This window comes from Pelodiscus sinensis, chromosome 1, assembly GCF_052426305.1.
Source record: "Pelodiscus sinensis isolate ZL-2025 chromosome 1, ASM5242630v1, whole genome shotgun sequence".
NCBI classification, from domain to species: domain Eukaryota; kingdom Metazoa; phylum Chordata; order Testudines; family Trionychidae; genus Pelodiscus; species Pelodiscus sinensis.
In genome coordinates, this window is record NC_143052.1 from 228,278,716 (window position 1) to 228,299,352 (window position 20,637).

The following is a 20,637-nucleotide window of genomic DNA, read 5'->3' on the forward strand; positions in this document are numbered from 1 at the left end:
GCCCTTGGCTAACCACTTCCAACACTACCAACTATTGCAGTGAAAATCCCCAAATAGTAGCATGGGGGGCAGGGAGAGAAATAATTTGGAAAAAGGGTAGGTGCAAAAGGGGGGAGCTCTTGTAAAAATCTGGCCCCAATTGCAAGGGTTCCTCTAAGCTGTGTGGTAGCAGGGCCCTGCTGCTGCTCTGTACTCAGCAGGGAACCGCTGCTGTCCCTAAGGCAGAAGTGCCCCTCCCCCAGCTCTGAGGTCCTGAGGCTGTAGGGTTCTGCTGCTGTGCAGCTTAGAGGAAACCTTGCCCCATTGTGGGTTCCGAATAAACACTTTTGGAAGTCTGGCCCATAAATGCTTTGGAACTAGCTAGCACATTTCAATACTATGCTCCTGATATCTGTGCTTGTGTGAACTTAGAAATATCTTGAGATTTTATCATTTTGAGATATGATTTGTTTATGGGTTCTTGTTTTTTTCTTTGCTCTTCTTCACAGACAACAAAACTGATTACAGTGTGGAAACAGCAGCGCTGACCAGATGAAAAATTCCCTAGGGAACTGCCTGTAAGTCTGATCATAGTTTGCACTCATACAGTTATGTTTTGAGATGAAAAGTCTTGTGTTTTGCAGCAGTCTGCTATTTCCTGTATTATACAGACCCTGTGACAGATGGGCTATGTCTAAACTACATCCCTCTGTTGGCAGAGGGATGTAAATTAGACGTATCAAAAGTGCAAATGAAGCAGGGATTTAAATATCCCGCACTTCGTTTGCATAAATGTGGCCACCACTTTTTTTTTTTCAAAACGGGGCTTTTCGAAAAAAAACGGCAGTTTAGATGGGGCATTTTCAACAGAAATGCCCCATTTTGAAAGATCCTGTACTCCTCAAAAAATGAGGAGTACGGTATCTTTCAAAATGGGGAATTTCTGTCAAAAATGACCCATCTAAACTGTCGGGGGGGGGGGTTGTTTTGTTTTTTGTTTTGTTTGTTTGTTTGTTTATTTGTTTTCAAAAAACCCCAGGGTTTTTTCGAAAAGCTCCCACTATTATGCAAATGAAGCACAGGATATTTAAATCCCCGCTTCATTTGCATTTTCGATATGTTTAATTTACATCCCTCTGCTGACAGTGGGGTGTAGTTTAGACATGGCATGGAGTGAAAGAATGTCCAAGAGCTCCTTATAGGTATACTAGGATGAAATTAAGAAAGGGCTCATTTAGTCTGAATGTTAGAAATAATTTCTAAATGATTAGTTAGATAAGACTGAGGAGTTATCTCTCAACCACAAACAAGGAAGCTCCATTGTTTGTAAGTAAACATCTAACACTCAGCTGGATACTATCCTGTTCTACCTGAGTCAACAGTGGTGAAAAATGTACTCAAATGAAATGAACCAGGATTAATCCTCACCAAGAGAGAGACAGAAAATTCTGCCATTTCGCAGTCTTGTAATTAAAGTCTGCGATAGTAATGGAACCTATAAATAAGATTGCCTCTCACTTCCAATTATATGATAGAGTATTCAGTTGCTTATAACTTTGCAAAATGTCTACTACTCAGGCTGAAATCTTCCATGCCAGGAAATGTTCCTTCTAATCTTTCCATCCATGGATTGGAATACATTTTATGTGCATCAAGGCATGTGTGAATGTGTATCACCAACAGAAACAAAAACCTAGTTTGGGGCACTCTGTAGCCACCTGGGTGGCATTTGAATCTCCCCTGAGTAGCCAGACAAGTGCTCAGTTTACAGGGAACATTGAGGCCAGGTATTTATGTCTTTGGAAATATTTTTTGGAAAATTTCAGCAGAAATGTTTCAGCCATATCTCAGAAAAAAAGTTAGGGGGAAATATGTAGTTTAACATGCTAGAACATGTTTACTGCTGTTTGCTGACAGATTGTAGTACTTCGATGCTTTGGAGCCAGGCTTTCAAATTTTCGAAGAGGTTCACCATAGTGTCAGGGGCATGCATTTTGCTAGTCCTGTGAATCTCTGCCAAAACCTGCTCAAATTATGTGCTTCCAAAAAAACACATTCAATGCAAGCTCAGTAGAAGTCTGGTAGCTAAATTCCCAGGAGTCTATCCTCACTGAGTATGCTCCATTCCAGGCTTCAGGTACAGATACATTTTGGGAGGGCACTAGGAAATTTGACATCTGACTGGTTAGAGTTGGTACTATATTCTGCAGTGTAGATTCTAAGCCCAAGGTTGTGGCCCATCTTCAACATTTTTCAGCCTACAGTTACTAATCAGTGTACTCTCTGAAGCCCTGTGTTCTCTAACCCAGGGTCCTATTCCACATCTCAACAGCGCACCCAGTATTTCAAAATAGCTTTCGAAATAATGGGTGCTCTATTCTGACGTCCCTGTAAACCTTATTCCACGAGGAGTAAGGGACATTTCGGAATAGCAGTTTATTTCGAAATTTGGCTCTGTGTAGATAGTGCCAAATTATGAAATAAGCTATTTCGAAATACACTCAAAATAAGCTCAAGGAGTCTTCTGGGGTGGTGAGTCAGTGAAGAATCACAATGATGTCACTCCTTACCTTAAACAGCTTGTGCATATGGCAGGAACCTTTTTTTCTTAAAGCGTAGTTGCCACACCAGTCATTAGAAAAACACTAGTATTCCAAGATGGAGTCCATCACCAATGGACCCAGTATTGTTACAGCCACCATAACTCAAGGGCTATTTGTAGTGTCCTTAGGAAGCCTTTTCCATTCCCCTTCCCCTTGCAAAATAGTTTATAGTGTCCATCCTCAAACCTCCAAATAATAGCTGAAAATAATTCTAAACGGTTAAGGTTGTTATAATGAGCAATGAACCTTTCCCCTGTAAGTCCAGTCCAGGTTGTCAGAGAATAAAATGAAAGGGTTGATGGCTTAGGCAAAGCATCAGAAGACTGAGCATCTCAATTAGCACTTTTACACTGCATCTACACTACCGAAAACTTGACCAGGCAAGGTCGGGAATAGCATTACTCTTCATGAAATCAGGAGTAACTAACATCAACTTCAGAGGCCTTTAAGGTCAATATGACGGTCTTAGTAGTATGGACACATCATTTAGAAAATTGACTTTATGCAGCTACATTCGATCTGAACTCCTAGTGTAGGCCAGCCCTTAGTTTCAGCCACGGTAGTGAGGGTAAGTGTACTATGACTGTCATTTACAGTTTGGTCCTTGCCCTTTAGGTGCCCTGTGGACCCTTTAGAGTATGTCGACACAGCAGTTACCCACTCATGGCTGGCATGTGCTGGCTGACTCAGGCTCACAGGGCTCCAGCTATGGGGCTCTTTCATTGCAGCGTAAACATCTGCAGTCAGAGCTTTGGAACCCTCCTACCTCACAGGATCCTAGAACTCAGGCTCCGGCCCGAGCAATGAAACAGCTCCCAGCCCATATTCCACAAGCCTGAATAGGCTGGCATAGGCCAGCTACGAGTGTCTAATTGCTGTGTAGACAAACCCTTAGGGCTCGTCTACATTGGCCCCTTTTCCGGAAGGGGCATGTTAATTTCACAGGTCGTAATAGGGAAATCCGCGGGGGATTTAAATATCCCCCGCGGCATTTAAATAAAAATGTCCGCCGCTTTTTTCCGGCTTTTAGAAAAGCCGGAAAAGAGCATCTACACTGGCCCCGATCCTCCGGAAAAAAAGCCCTTTTCCGGAGGATCTTATTCCTACTTCAAAGTAGGAATAAGATCCTCCGGAAAAGGGCTTTTTTTCCGGAGGATCGGGGCCAGTGTAGATGCTCTTTTCCGGCTTTTCTAAAAGCCGGAAAAAAGCGGCGGACATTTTTATTTAAATGCCGCGGGGGATATTTAAATCCCCCGCGGATTTCCCTATTACGACCTGTGAAATTAACATGCCCCTTCCGGAAAAGGGGCCAGTGTAGACGTAGCCTTAGAGTATGCTGATCCACATAATCCCTAGCTCCCTGTAATTTAGTCCAGTAACCCAATCTTCACATCCATTACGCTTTTTGATGAGATGAAAACAAACAGCAAAATCTTCTCACCCACTCCAGTTCACTTGCCTGTCTCACCACTATTTCTGTCTTGTCTTTTAGATTATGAAATCTTCTGAGCGGTGACTGGTATTTATTATATGTTTGTACAGCACCTAGCATGAAGGAGGCCCCACCTGGTTGGCCTCTAGGCACCATTGCAATATATATATTAAATGATCATCATACAGCATAAATTGTCAGATCCATAAAATATAATATCTGACTTTAGGTGCAACAGAGAAAACCCTGAGTAAATAAAACTCTTCTATCTACTCAAGTAGCTTGGCTAGTAACAGAAATCTTGATTATGAAAAAGAAATGTTAGGTAAGAAATCAGAATCTTGAATTTAAGGGCACAATCCTGTTCCATAAAAGTCAGTGACTAAGCTCCCACTGAGTCTTCTCTCTGGGTACGTCTAGACTGCAAAGTTTTTCCAAGATGCCTCTGGTATCCTGGAAATACTCTTCCGTGTCCAAGGAATGTGTCTGCTCTTCTGACATTTTTTCGGAACAGCAGACGTGGGGGTTTTGGCATCCCTTTAACCTCATTTTACGAGAAAGAGGGGATGTTCTGAAAAAGGGTTTTTTTCTGACATTTGGCCCAGTGTAGACAGGCCAAATGTTGGAAAAGCCTCTTCCAAAAACAGAAGCAGAAAAAGCTACACAAATTGCGGTTCACAATTTGCGTTAATCTTTTTCCGGAAGAACTGTGCAGTCTAGACATAGTCTGTCTCTCTTTCTCTCTCTCTCTCCCATCACAATGCCATAGAAGGTCTGACTATTCTTCAATCAGAGATCTGATTGCAGCTTGGGTAGACATACACCTGCTAGCTTTAATGTTGCTAGTAAGCCTAAAATTAGCAGTGCAAATGCAGCAGAGCTGGCTTCAGAGCAATCTGTGGAAACCCACCTGGAACTCTGTGCACATATTAGCACTACTAGCTAACATTGGAGTTCTCCCCCACCCTTTCCAGTATCTTCACTGCAATTTTTACTACATAAAAGTTAGCACAGGAATCCCTATACAACAGCAATCACATCTCTGTGCAAAGTGTGCATGACCCTGAGTGTTGTCTTGCTCTGTAATATCCTCCACCGTGAAGGCACTTCCTCTCATTCTAGTCAAACCATTCAGATAGCTGGCAGTTCTCTTGGGGGGAGGGCAAAGACTTCACATGCTCTCCCATGCACAGACCAATAAGGGTCTGTGGGCAAGAAAGCCCTGCTCCTTCCACCTGAGGCTCTGCCCCTTCCAGGGTGGCCTGGAGCCCCTTCAAATATTTCTCAAGTAGCCTCTAGGCTGAGGGATGGGTGAGAAGTTGTCACCTGTTCTTTGGACTAACAAAAGGTTTTCTGGTTTCAAAGCATCCATCACAGTTTTCACTAGTATGACAAAATCAGCTTTACTTGTTTGCATGCTTTCCCTTGTTTGTGGATTTGGTTTGTAATGGGTCTTGGCCCCCTTCTCTGACATGCTGATTGTTTCAACCACTACTTCCTTCTTTCTCCTCCGTTCTGTTTAACTCCTTGGTTTGCTGCTTCACAGGCTCCATAATCAAGCCTTTTACTCTCACTTTTCTTCCCTGGCTTTCGTCTATGAAGAGATTAATTGTACATCTCCACAATGAATGAGTGTGTGGGGACTAGGCTACCTTTTTCAGCTGATTTCATAGCAAACAGCAGGAAGCAATGTGCAGCAATGTGATAAAAATGGTTTGGAGCGGAAGATGATTTTCTCTAGCTCTTAGCTAGAAGTCACCTTATAGTCTCTTTCAGGAAGTGATCAGTTTCTGATCATTCATTGTTTAATGCCACCATTAGAAGCATTGCTAGCATATTACCTGTAATATTGCCTTTATCAGTAACCTGATTCTCCACTGCTTTCTTTACCCCATGTGGAGCCATGTACAGTTTTGCTCCTATTATGAATTTGAAGTGTGGGTAAGGACAGGAAGTTGCAAGAAACAGCTAAGGTCTTGGGTTGAGGTTGGTGGGTGGGTAAAGCTACTGTTTTGTGTGTGTTCTATGCAGCTCTCTGTTTGGCAGGTGCCGCCTGAGGCTCACTGCACCCTACTGTGTGATTTTCTGGGCCTGGTTTTCATTTGTATTAAGGCCCCTTTCTGTTCATTGGGTAGCATAAATAGGCCCTAAAGGGATAGAAATAGCCTTCCCACCAAACACTCCCTGTGCAGGTGGTCTCCTTAGCTGGTGGAAGCACTTTAGACTGGCCCTGCTTCGGATCCTGGTGTAAAGTTGCCAACTTTCTAATCTCACAAAACTGAACATCCTTGCCCCTACCCTGCCCCACCCTTTCTTTGAGGCCCCGTACCTGTCCTGCTCCTTCCCCAAGGCTCTGCCCCTGCTCACTCCATCCACCCTCCTTCTATTACTAGCTCTGTCCCACCCACACTCACCCATTTGCACTGGGTTGGGGGAGGGTTGGAGTGCAGGAAGGGGTGTGGGCTCAAGCTTGGGCTATAGGCTACATAGTGGGGCCAGAAATTAGGGGTTCAGGGTGTGGGAGGGGCTCTGGGATGGGGCACAGATGGAGGAAGGGATGTGGGGTGCGGGCTCCGGGAGGGAGTTTGGGCACAGGAAGAGTTACTGAGCTGGGGCAAAGGTTTGGGCTGCAGGAGGGGTGCAGGCTCTTGGAGGCAGATAGCTGGGGAGTGGGATGAAGGATGTGGAGCGGTATTCGGGTGGCAGTTACCGTGGGGTGCTCAACCTCCGCTCTGCCCTACACCCTGCCATTCAGACACTATATAAAGAGAAGGGGCACATGTGAGAGTCTCTCTTTTTCCTTCCCCTGTTTCTGAGAGGCTCCTCTTCAGTTTCTCTCCTCCTGACCAGCTTCCCCAGCCATGATGAACAGACAGACCCTCCAGGATCTACATGCCTTGGCTCCTTCTGCAACCCATATGTCTGTGCAAGTGTGTGAGTGCCTGGGGGCAGGAATGAATGGGTGTGAATGAGTGAATGAATGGAGGGGTGTGTGCTTGCTTACTTGTCTGTGTGTGTTTGTGTGTGTGAGAGAGAGAGAGAGTGAGAGAGAGAGAGAGAGAGAGAGTTCTATCATCTTTAGTTTAAACCTTTGGTGGCTGCTTTCTCCTCTTTAGTTTTACCTAGTGGCAATAAACCCATACTAGTGTAACACTGGGTAGTCTCCAGTGAGATTATTTTGGGGGTAACATTAACTGGTGGAGAATGTGGGTAGACAACCACAAGGAAGCACTACTGATAGAGCATTGGTGGGTAATGATTTTTATGGGAGTCACTGTAAGAATGTGGCGGGTCTGATGAAGGTTAGATGTAGAAGGAAGCTTGGCTAACATATGGGAGTATAGGAGGGAGTGTGGAGTCTAGGAGAGAGTTTGGGAAAGGAGGTAGTTGTGATTTGGGGCACTGGATTGAGGTGTAGGGAACTGGATTATGAACTAGGGCTGAAAGAGATTGTGGTCTTAGGCAAAGGATACAGATGCCATGGAGCAGAGCGCGTGGGGGAACCCCAATATGCCTTCTCCCCCATCCTGGAACATTAGAGGGAAGTGGTGCCATGGAGTAGAGAGCATGTGGAAACCCTGATACGCCTGCTCCCCCTTCCTGGAACAGTAAGGGAAGGAATGCCATGGAGTAGAGAGTGTGTGAGGACCCAATATGCCTGCTCCCCATTCCAGGTACATTAGAGGAAAAGGATGATATGGAGTAGAGAATGTGTGAACCCTGATATTCCTGCTCCCCCTTCCAGATGTCTGGTATTTTGTTATGTGAATAAGGGAAGAGACCTCTCCTCCTCCCCTCCTACCCCCGACAAAGTTTCCCCTCCTCCTCCTTCTCTGGGCACCAAGGGAGTAGATTAATGGGCCCCAGAGGCGGTTTCATCATGCGAGTGAAAGTGTTTCAAAGTGACTGAGGCCCTCATGAGAAGTGGGCCCGCTGAGGGCAGCTTAACCATGTGGGAGGAACCACCCCAGGTCCTTGCTTCACCCTACCATAACCCAGTGCTTATGTTTTTTTTTCTTTTGAAGTGCTTGTGAGGCCTAAGTTCTTGCAGTTTAAAAGTTGCAGTTTTTAAAATGCTTACGGTTTTTGCAGGTTTTTAACATAGAACATCAAGAGAGCTGGTACCAGCTGAAGAGCAACAGAAACACCATGCTTTTCTGTGTTGCATGCACTGTGTTCTGTGTTGCATGTTCTGTGTCTGTCTTGTGGGTGTCCTGTGCTAGCATTGTTATGTTTGGGAAAAGAAAAATACCTAGGCTACGTCTACACTGGCCCCTTTTCCGGAAGGGGCATGTAAATTTCACCAGTCGTCGTAGGGAAATCCGCGGGGGATTTAAATATCCCCCGCGGCATTTAAATAAAAATGTCCGCCGCTTTTTTCCGGCTTTTAAAAAAGCCGGAAAAGAGCGTCTACACTGGCCCCGATCCTCCGGAAAAAAAGCCCTTTTCCGGAGGCTCTTATTCCTACTTCAAATTCCTTCAAAGTAGGAATAAGAGCCTCCGGAAAAGGGCGCTTTTTCCGGAGGATCGGGGCCAGTGTAGACGCTCTTTTCCGGCTTTTTTAAAAGCCGGAAAAAAGCGGCGGACATTTTTATTTAAATGCCGCGGGGGATATTTAAATCCCCCGCGGATTTCCCTATGACGACTGGTGAAATTTACATGCCCCTTCCGGAAAAGGGGCCAGTGTAGACGTAGCCCTAGTGTATACTCATTTTCCCCTACTTCCACTATCTCCAACCAAATTACCAGGCATACTCCCACCTCTGTGAAATTTTTAGTTTATCTGATTACCATTTTGTTTGTTTTGTTACTGATATACATTTGTATTATCTGTTTATTGTTAAACTCTCCCCCATCTCCAACCACACTATCAGCTACACCTCCATCTCCGTAAAAAGGCCTTTTGTCAGGTTTTTTCTCTGATTATCAATTTTGTTGTTCATATACATTTGTATTGTATCTGATTATCATTTTGCCTTTCTTGATATACTGGTACATTTTCTTTATCTGTATGAAAAATCCAAAAATTGTCCTAGTAATTGAAATATTGGTATGGATGGGCGGAGGCACTTTTGTGTGGTCACCATAATTTGGGGTGACCAAAGGGTGGATAATGTTGCACAAAAAAGCCTCCGACTGAGCTTACTTGATTTATATACATGGATTTTCTGAAACTACACCAAACTATAAGGTCTAAGGTTTTAAACTGCCACTCATTGTGATCTTTGTCAAACTTTGTAATCTTTTTAACTCTCAGCCACGTTGCTTGTAACTTTCTCTAAGCTGCATTCTCCCCTGAATGAATGGAGAAAGAGTATGAGAGTGTGTTTGAAGAAGGCTTGGAACAATGGACCACTTTTCAGTGAGTCTGGGCAAGCTCCCTGATGACAAGGTGAATGAGTCACAGGAGCCATTCAGACACTATATAAAGAGAAGGAGCATATGTGAGACTCTCTCTTTTTCCTTCCCCCTGCTCCTGAGAATCTCCTCTTCAGTGTCTCTCCTCCTGACCAGCTTCCCCAGCCATGATGAACTGACAGACCCTCCAGGATCCACATGCCTTGGCTCCGTCTGCAACCCATATGTCTGTGTAAGCGTGTGAGTGCGTGAGGGCAGGAATGAATGGGTGTGAATGAGTGAATGAATGGAGGGGTGTGTGCTTGCTTGCTTGTCTGTGTGTGTCTGTGTGTGTGTGTGTGAGAGAGAGAGAGTTCCATCATCTTTAGTTTAAACCTTTGTTCTCCTCTTTAGTTTTACCTAGTGGCAATAAACCCATACTAGTGTAACACTGGGTAGTCTCCAGTGAGAATATTTTTGGGGTAACAGGCTCATGGGCCCATATTTGGTCTCCAAGATCCATGTGCCGAAAAGGGCCTTTTTGTGTGGATTTCCCACAAGTGGAAGGGCCAGGCACACCTGTCTCCAGGGCCCTGGACTCACCTTCCTGGAATCCCTCCAGTTCTCACAGGAGTTATAGGTGGTTTAGGCCATGGAGGAGGGCACACTGTTCCACTCCACAGTGTTAAAGGCACAGCTCCATTGGAACTGTGATGCCAAGAAACAGAAGATTCCTGGGCTTCAGAGACAATGCAGAGGCACTTGGCCTTCATCCAATGGTCTTGGCCTCTTATGGATTCCCCAGAGTCCTTAACTGTTGGAGTCAAAACTGAAAGCTAATTCTTTGGCTGTTTCTGACAGAAATGTGTGGAGAAGAACTCTGCAAAGTCCTGGTGGTGTTTTCTCTCTCCTCAACCCTGTACATAAGGTTTTGCCATGACTCATAGACTCCCAGGCCAGAAGGGACTGCCATGATCACTTAGTCTGACCTGCTGCACAGTGCAGCTCACAGAACCTCACCCACTCACTGCATAACCCCTGGCTGGGTTACTGGAGTTCTGAAGTCTTGAGAAAGGGTAATTAGGCCCATAACTGTTATTTATTATTGCATCTCTGAGTAGGTGGAAGAGCTGCTCTCTGGGCTGAAAGCAAGAACTGAACTGGAGACCTCTAGGACTAAAATTGTAAGTCTTGTTAGCTTGAGCAAAAGAGTCAACAACTCTAGGTGAGAGCTGTAACAGACTCATCCACAGAGGGGGGAAGGTAACACATACTGACCTGTGAGTTACATAAATACTCCAAGATTTGGTTCCAAGTGGTGTGGTTAACTAGGAGTTTATCATGTGCTTTCTGTAGGAAGATGCATTCTAATCAAATTAAAAATCTCTAAACATGTTGGTGGCTTTCTATGCTACTTGTGTGATTGAGCTTCTCTGCCCACAATCATTTTATGCACCCAAGTTTCCAAAGAACTTTTTTCAAATAATCAAAACTTGCTTTTCTCAGTTGAATTTGTGTGGTGTGAGGTTATGTGGCTTTTGAAAGAGTTGTGAATAATCTATTAAATCAAAAATCTCCACCCAGTATACAATGAGAACAGAAACTAGGCTGTATTGTGTTGTATAATAGCACACACTTGATGCCTACAGAAATGCAGCTAGAAAATGTCACTGTTTTCTGAAGTTTCTTGATTACAAACAAACCTGAGAAAAATATTTTGGGAAATGTTTATACAGATTCCTCTCTTTCTTTCTCTCAGATAGTGATTTATAACACTCCAGGTAGCTGAGAACTCTTTTCCAAATGCCACATTTGGTATCCCTAGCCTCTGTTTGTCAGAAAGTGGGAGTAGGTGATAGGGGATGGATCCCCAGATGATTGCCTGTTTTGTTCATTCTCTCTGAAGCACCTGGCATTGGTCACTGTCGGCAGACAGGATCCTGGGCTAGATGGACCTTTGGTCTGACCCAGTAGGGCCGTTCTCATGTTCTTATGTTCACATAGAGAGCGATTTTCTAAAATGACAAGTTATTTTGGGTACCTCTGTGTTTGGATGCCCAACTTGAGCTGCCTTAAAGAGGCCTAATTTTCAGGAAACATTGAGCGCTTATCCCTGAAATGCAGTCCCCTTACTGTGTCTCAGGTAGGGCATCCAGAAAATCATTAGCCTTGGCACCCAAAATTACTACTCAGGTTAGAAAACTTTGGCCTTATATGCTGAATTATTTCCTTGGACTTATTTCATCATGGTTGTCTCATAAAGTTACTCAATATGCTTCCTTGGATCCACAAAGGTTATGTTGCAGGCTCTGTCTTGTAAAACCTTGATACCTTCTTAGCTTTACAATGTGAGCAGTCCCACCGAAGACAACAGGACTATTTAAATCCTTAATGTTATGCATTTATGTTAGGGTTTGAAGCATGGGAACTTGCTGTCCACAAGGTGCTTACATAGGAAGACATTCACCTAGTGCAGAGGTGGCAAACCTGAGTCTGAGAGAGAGCCACAGTTACCAAAGTACATTGCCAAAGAGCTACAGTAATTTGTGAGCAATTTCCATCAGGTGCCTCCTATCCTGTATCCAGCATCTTTTGCCCACCAGAGGCCCCACCGATCAGTGCCTCCTCTTGCTTCCCCATGCCTCCTGCCCTCTGCAATCAGCTGTTTCATAGCAGTCGGGGGCTCTGTGGGGGAGGGAAGGAGCGAGGGCGCAATACACTTGGAGGAGGTGGAGCCAGGAGTTGGGCACTGGAAAGTTGGCACCTGTAGCTACAGTCAGTCCCTGAGCAAGGAGCCACATATTAACTTCAGAAGAGCCACAGGTGGCTCCAGAGCCAGAGGTTGGCCACCATACTTCTACAGAAAACTGTTGCCTATTTTGGGGGCTATTCTTGGCACCCCAGACAGAAGTAAGAGTGAATCTAGTCAATATTTACAAATGTATAGGGCGAGTTAAACATACAAAGTTGCCGCTCTACTACAGACAAATTTAAATTACTAGTAAGTTCTCCACACCTCATAAAAGAACAGATGCAGTTACTGAAGCAAAAGGCTTCATTTTATGATAAACAATAAGTGCTCCTAGATTAATGCAGATTAGTAATATAGTGTACTTATCCTGGCAGATGTTAGCAATTTCCAAAGCTTTATTGTTGTTCTCTTTATAATAATAACACTTAGCACTTCCATAGTGAGGTACATGTCCAAAGTAACAGATAAACATTGACTAATTAATTCTCACAGACCCCTGAGAAGTAAGTAAACAAGTATGATCATCCCCATAGTTTAAAAGGAGAAACTAAATTAGAGAAGAGAAGTGACTTGCCAAAAATCACATTGCAAAAGAGTGACAAAGCCAGCACTAAAAGTCAGGATAATCTGAATGCCAGTGTAATGCATTTTCCTCCAGTGTCAGGGAGCCAACTGTAGCAGGATCAATCTAGCAGCACTCTGAATACAGCTGATCCTGGAAGGGGTTGCCTAATTGATTGTATTTCCTGATTAGTGGAGGGATAGACTCTGGAGTGTCCAGAGCTCATTGGCTATTCAATGTGTTAGGGTGACTCTTCTTCATGCTTGTTTCCCTGACCTCACTTCCTGACTGTCTCTCTGGCTCATCACTGGTCCTGACTCTTGAACCCTGCTTGGCTTTGCTCTAACCCCCAGGCAAGGCCCATTCCTGTGGCTCTGACCATTAGGTGTCACCACCCGCATCCCAGTAGTGTCCTTGACATCCAAACCGTACTAACTCTCAGCTGATTCCTGTTTCTTCCAGTTGGCTGAAATTGACTTGGTATGGTTTATGAGGGGTATTTCTACAGAAAGCTGTGGAAGAGATCCATCCAGAGGTTTAACCTGGGCCCAATGCATGCAGGATCAGTATTTGGGAAGTTTTGGTTAGACCTTCATAGATGTCCATGCACTGAAGGCATGTTCAAAAAAATGGCTAGTTGCTTTAATACTTAGTCATCATGCATGAATTATTTAGTCTTTACAGCAACCTCATGCATGTGCAAAGTTGTCTGGTACAATCACTGTTACGCCCGTGAATATACATTGAAAAAGGAGAGAACCATGGTGAGAGAGGGGTCGGTTTGTTTTTGTGTTTGTTTTTGTTTGCTTTTGTGCAACGGGATGGGATTCTGCTGCTAAATGACTCTCCTCCTAAATATTGTACTGAATTAAATGTAGTTGGTGAGGGTGGCAATTCAGTGACATTTCTAATCAAAAGTACATGTGTTTTCACTGTCCACTTCTCACAAATGATGAGATTTACGCTGATAAATCAAGAGTCAGACAGACATGTGATAAGATCTTATTCCCAAAGGTACTAATGATAGCTTATTGTTTTGCTCATATTAAAATACTAACAGTATAGGAAGCCAGTTAGCACATGATGTGACCTAAAAATAGTAGAACGAACACATGTTCACAGTTCCAAAAGTGGTTGGTTTCTCTTGTGATCCACGAGACCATTTTAAAATATTTCCTGTTGTTTGTGGGGGGGAACTCTTTTTGAAAAATACATTTTGGTTGGTGAGTTTCTGTCTTCATTCCCCAGTGATCCTTGGTATAGGAAAACAATTTGTTACTGCAATATAGTGCAACTGGTACATAAAATAAAGCATATTTTTGTGTGATGTCATCATCCTTGTGTAGGTCTGATAGAATGCTTCAAAATCTCATACAGTGAAAAAGTAAGCAGTGCACATACCATAGGTTACAGTGGTAACATCTGAAGAGATGGTTTGGGAGTGGTAGAAGAACAGACGAGAAATAAACCACATTCGCACTTTGTTTTTGATATTTTTCTAAAGAATTTCACAGAAGTGAAAGAGGAAGAAAGAGGGACCTGGTCTGAGCAGAAAGTACTATCATGTAAAAAAACTTTTCCTCTTATCATGAGAGGAGCAGCTTTTTATCATTGCACTTCATCTTCAGTGTCTAAGATGTCTGACTGTTCTGTCTCTGCTCACCTGCACTGTTAGTTCTAGAAAAGATTTTAAAAAACACTATGCCCTTCATAGATTTGTTCACAAAACAGAATTTATAACTTTACTTTTAAAAAACAAATGTGTTAAGCCTGAAATTGTGTTTGTCCATGCGGGCAGGGAGTGGTGATGGTGGTGGTGGTATTTTACATTTCATAGAATCATAGAATCATAGAATAATAGGACTGGAAGGGACCTCGAGAGGTCATCGAGTCCAGCCCCCTGCCCTTAAGGCAGGACCAAGCTCCGTCTACACCATCCCTGACAGATGTCTATCTAACCTGTTCTTAAATATCTCCAGAGAGGGAGATTCCACCACCTCCCTTGGCAATTTATTCCAATATTGACCACCCTGACAGTTAGGAATTTTTTCCTAATATCCAATCTAAACCTCCCTTGCTGCACTTTAAGCCCATTACTCCTTGTCCTGTCCTCAGAAACCAAGAGGAACAAATTTTCTCCTTCCTCCTTGTGACACCCTTTTAAATATTTGAAAACCGCTATCATGTCCTCCCTTAATCTTCTTTTTTCCAAACTAAACAAGCCCAGTTTATGAAGCCTGGCTTCATAGGTCATGTTCTCTAAACCTTTAATCATTCTTGTCGCTCTTCTCTGTACCCTTTCCAATTTCTCCACATCTTTCTTGAAATGTGGTGCCCAGAACTGGACACAGTACTCCAGCTGAGGCCTAACTAGTGCAGAGTAGAGCGGCAGAATGACTTCACGAGTTTTGCTTACAACACACCTGTTGATACAACCTAGAATCATATTTGCTTTTTTTGCAACAGCATCACACTGTTGACTCATATTCAACTAGTGGTCCACTATGACCCCTAGATCCCTTTCCGCCATGCTCCTTCCTAGACAGTCACTTCCCATCTTGTATGTATGGAACTGATTGTTCCTTCCTAAGTGGAGCTCTTTGCATTTCTCTTTATTAAACCTCATCCTGTTTACCTCTGACCATTTCTCTAACTTGCTAAGGTCATTTTGAATTATGTCCCTATCCTCCAAAGAAGTTGCAACCCCACCCAGTTTGGTATCATCTGCAAACTTAATAAGCGTACTCTCTATCCCAATATCTACATCATTGATGAAGATATTGAATAGTACGGGTCCCAAAACAGACCCTTGTGGAACTCCACTTGTTATCCCTTTCCAGCAGGATTTAGCACCGTTAACAACAACTCTCTGACTACGGTTATCCAGCCAATTATGCACCCACCTTATCGTGGCCCTATCTAAGTTATATTTGCCTAGTTTATCAATAAGAATATCATGCGAGACCGTATCAAATGCCTTACTAAAGTCTAGGTATATGACATCCACCGCTTCTCCCTTATCCACAAGGCTCGTTATCCTATCAAAGAAAGCTATCAGATTAGTTTGGCATGACTTGTTCTTCACAAACCCATGCTGGCTATTCCCTATCACTTTATTACCTTCCAAGTGTTTGCATATGATTTCCTTAATTACCTGCTCCATTATCTTCCCTGGGACAGACGTTAAACTGACCGGTCTGTAGTTTCCTGGGTTGTTCTTATTCCCCTTTTTATAGATGGGCACAATATTTGCCCTTTTCCAGTCTTCTGGAATCTCCCCTGTCTGCCATGATTTTTCAAAAATAATAGCTAAGGGCTCAGATACCTCCTCTATCAGCTCCTTGAGTATCCTGGGATGCATTTCAGCAGGACCCGGTGACTTGCTGACATCTAACTTTCCTAAGTGATTTTTAACTTGTTCTTTGTGTATCCTATCTTCTAAACTTACCCTCTCTCTGCTTGTATTCACTACGTTAGGCACACCTCCAGACTTCTCGGTGAAGACCAAAACAAAGAAGTCATTGAGCATCTCCGCCATTTCCAACTTTCCTGTTACTGCTTCTCCCGCCTCACTAAGCAGTGGGCCTACCCTGTCCTTGGTCTTCCTCTTGCTTTTAATGTATTTATAAAAGGTCTTCTCATTTCCCTTTATGCCTGTAGCTAGTTTGATCTCATTTTGTGCCTTTGCCTTTCTAATCTTGCCCCTGCATTCCCGTGTTGCTTGCCTATATTCATCCTTTGTTATTTTTCCTAGTTTCCATTTTTTATATGACTCCTTTTTTATTTTGAGATCATGCAAGATCTCCTTGTTAAGCCAAGCTGGTCTTTTGCCATATTTTCTATCTTTCCTACACAGCAGAATTGTTTGCTTTTGGGCCCTTAACAACATTCCTTTGAATTTACTTTCCTTAAATTCACATCGACTATTTGTTTTCTTTTGAGATTTGGTTGAGATTATCAAAAGCAGAAATGGGGATTTAGCCAAACATCTTCAAATACTTTTACTTTACTTTTATATCTAAATCCTATTTTATTTCAGGATGCATATTAGTAGTTAAATCCTATTTTATTTCAGGTATTATATAATTTCTAGCACCAGACAGCCTGATCAACCCATATCTTCATTATTTCAGCAGGCCCAAATAATGACTCTAGGATAGCTATGAAAATATCCAAATATTGCTTAATTCCGTCTTCCCCATTAGCAAAATCCACCTATGGGTGATCTCTCATATTTATTTGTATGTGGTTACCTCCTCTTTTGGTATCCCTAAAAGCTATTCCCCTTTTCAGTAGACTGCCACCAAAGAAGTGTTCTGCCAGTTATTTTCCTCACAGGATAATAAATCTCAGTCCTTTTTACCAGTGTTCCCTCTAATTTTATATGTCCATGTGCAGAAGGAATTGTGTTGTGTGCACCAATATGGAGATGTCCAATATATTACCTCCATATTGGTGCACATAACAAAATTCATTCTGCACATGGACGGTCTGTGGTGGCATGGGGCCAAGGGGTTTGAAGTGTGGGAATGGGCTCAAGGATGGGGGGAATAAGGGCTCTGGCGGGGGTGGGATGCAGGATGTGGGGTGTGACTGGAGATGAGAGGTTTGGAGTGTGGGAAGGGGCTCAGAACTGAGGCAGAGGATTGAGGTGCAGGGTGAAGGCTGTGATAGGGGGTGCAGGATCTGGGGCAAGGCTGGAGATGAGGGGTTTGGGTACAAGTTCCCCTGGGAGAGTGCTTCTCCAGTCCTCTCTCACTGTAGCAGCTCTGAGCCAGGTGAGAGGTACCACCCTCCCACCCATGGCAGCTCCAGTGAGGCTGGGTTGGGCTGGAAGAGGGCACGTCTCACCTAGCTATGTCAGGTCCATGATGTGGAGAGAACTTTGAGAAAGTTCTCCTTTCCTCCAGCCACAGCAGCTCCTTGCTGGGGCCAGAGGAGTGAGCTTCTCTTTGGCCCCAGCAAGGAGCCGCCATGGCTAAGGGAGAGGCACAGTCCTCTCCCCAGCAGGGAGTTGCCATAGTTGGGGGGAGAGGTGCCTCTCCTCTGGCCATAGCATCTACATGTACACCAGCACTGAGCTCCTGCATGGGACTTATTAGGCACAGCTGTGCAGCCATGCGGCTATACAGACTAGAGAGAACCTAACTTCTTACTCCCTTCAGTGCAACATTCCTTTTGGTTGTCCCATTAAATAGCAACAGTCTCCCATGATTCACTCACATACACATTTTAGATAGCACATAAAATATATCAGTGGTCCCCAACCTTTTGTGGCTGCTGAGCACCCAGGGGCGGGGCTGCTCACATGCCGGGCGTCCGGGGGTGGGGCCGCTCATGCGCCCCATTTCCGGGGGTGGGGCTATGCATGCGCCGCATGCCCAGGGGCAGGGGCCGCCCACACGCCCTGTGCTCGGGGCCAGCACTGCACATGTGCCGCACGCCAGGAGGTAGGGGCCGCCCACATGCCCTGGGTTGGCACCGGGCATTTGCTGCACACCCAGGGCAGGGGCCGCCCACGCGCCCTGAGCCCAGGACCGGCACCGCGCATGTGCCGCGCACCTGGGGCAGGGGCTTCCCATGCGCCACATGCCCAGGGCCTGCACCACACATGTGCCACGCGCTGGGAGTGGAGCCAGCCCAGAAGTTTCGGCGGGTGCACATAAATGCCCCAGCAGGTGGCATGGCACCTGCAGGCACCACATTGGGGACCACTGAACTATATGCTTCATTCTAGTAGAGAGTTATTTTACTAAAAAAAAGGAGTATCAAGAGTTTAAAATAAAAAAAATTGTTTTCAGAGTCACTTCCTAATGCTGTTCCTATCAAAATTCCCCTTGGCTGCTAATGAAGTAAGACTGGGGCCTAAAAAAGAAATGAGCATTAAACAATAGGAAAGAAAAAAAAAACAAAAGAAAGAAAATGGGGACCCCCCTGGTTGGACCAGGGCTACTCGACTTTGGAAGCCCCGGGGGCCACAATGATACTCACAGCATATGCCAGGGCCACAACTTAAGTGTGATTGCATATACATGCAAATATATATGCAAATATCTTCTCTCACACTCACAGGCATGAATACAAAGATTAAGGCAAGACTACACATCATTCAGGCCCCATTTAAGTCAGTTCTGTTGATATTAATAAAATACAATATTTACCCAATTTCTACCCATCAGACAGTACTTTTAATGAGCAATGAGGGTGTATCTAGAGTGCATGGCTCCGTCGACGGAGCCATGTAAAGTAGTTTACTCAATATAGTCAATGAAACGGGGATTTAAATAATCCCCGCTTCATTAAAATAAAAATGGCCACTCCGTCGACAGAGCCATTTACTCTAGACACACCCTGACAGTCCAGGAATTTAACTACTAATATGCATATTAACAGAAGACCATTCTATTGACTCGCTGTTGTGGAGTGTGTTCTCAGTGGAGGCCATCTTCAAAGTATCCCACCCGTGGGTCACCTGTTGAGCCCCACTTCAATCCAAATCGCACCGTGGGCCACAAACAAATGGGCCATGTATTGAGTAGCCCTGCACTAGACAGTGGTGATTTTTCTGAATACATTCGCAGCAGCTGGACACAAAAGGAGGATTTTCAGAAATGGTCGGCACTGGCCTAGCAGTGCTTCCCCTGAAGACTAGAACACATTCTGGCATTTGGAGGATAGGTAGATGGATGCATCAGATTTCTGGTAATCATTATCTTTGAAACAGGACCCTCCCTGACAATGAAGATGTTTTCACTGCAAAGTTCCATCTATGATCCAGTGACTATGTGGGATGGGTGGGGCGAGGCAAGAACCCAACCATTTATGTAGTGAAATAGCTAGAATTTAACTTTTTTATATTATCAGAGGTTTTCAGTGTATCATTTTATATTGACTTCCACTTAATTGGCACAAGGTTCAAGGCAACAGTAAATCATCCTATTAGAGTATTACCTAAAAGCTCCCTTTAACTAGGGTGCAACAATCACTGGAACTCCTCGTTGGAGGGCAGGGGAGTGAATAGTCTAACAAAGAAAACAATTTCTCCAAATCATATTGGAACCTGCATTGTCGTCATAATGACCTTCATGACCCTAATGCCCTGCCTCAATGTAAGACACAGCCAACACACTTTCCACCTGCAGAAGATATTCTGGGGGTTCTGTGGTCTCAGAATGACACTCTGTCATTGGAAAACTGAACACCTCTTTATAGACTCATGCTCTGTTTCTTGAAGGTACATGCCACTTTGAAATAAAAATAGTTGACCAGTACACATCAGAGTTCAGCCTGAGAAAGGAGGGTGTGGACCACAGATTGTATCTGTGAGAAACTGGAAATGCTGCAGCAAGCTAAAAATTCGGTTTTGCTTTTTGTAACCTGAATGAGGCATGAGAACTCTTTTGTTTGCTTCACTGTTAGCTCCAAAATACAAAGGTCAGAAAACATGAACTACCTACTCTTTTTTAAATAAGCAGATAAATGTATCATTTTTCAAGTTCTGAAACCTAACATTTGGAACCTCTCTTTAGCTTTCCCAGGATTGCCAACAAGCAAATAAAAAAAAAGGAAAGGAAAGATAGAAGCATTAGTAATCATTTAGATGTGCAACGCTTGTTTTTACACATAGTGACCCACAAAACTCCCGCTCACCTGCTGCTTAATGTTGTTGGCACCTAAACTCACTTTGCTCCTGAGCTTATGATGTAAAAGTTTCCTCAGAACCTACTTCTGCCTATGAGAATGCAAAGTGCTGTCAAACCCTAGGCATATGGATGCCTACTGACTGGTCTACAGTCTTTCGGGGACCCTGAGCAAGGTGAGGGGGGATTGGCTCTGTGCTCTCAGAAGGGGTGAGGCTTCAGCCTCCAAGCAGTCCATGTTCCAGAGGAAAGATTGGTGCTTTGCCTGATCTGGTAGGTATAGTTAGATGCCACCTAACTCCACACAAAATAGGGATGTGGATGTGGACGTG

General features: G+C 44.1%; 1 protein-coding gene across 2 annotated transcripts in view; it reads left to right on the plus strand.

Moving 5' to 3' along the window:
• The window catches only part of LOC102456588 (P2Y receptor family member 8), a 52,153-nt gene that overhangs the window by 11,651 nt on the left and 19,865 nt on the right, over positions 1-20,637 (plus strand). For both annotated transcript variants that reach the window (XM_014579900.4, XM_006135850.5), the window contains one exon: positions 489-557. The gene's annotated coding sequence lies outside the window, so the exon portion shown is untranslated. The remainder of the gene's footprint in view (positions 1-488; positions 558-20,637) is intronic.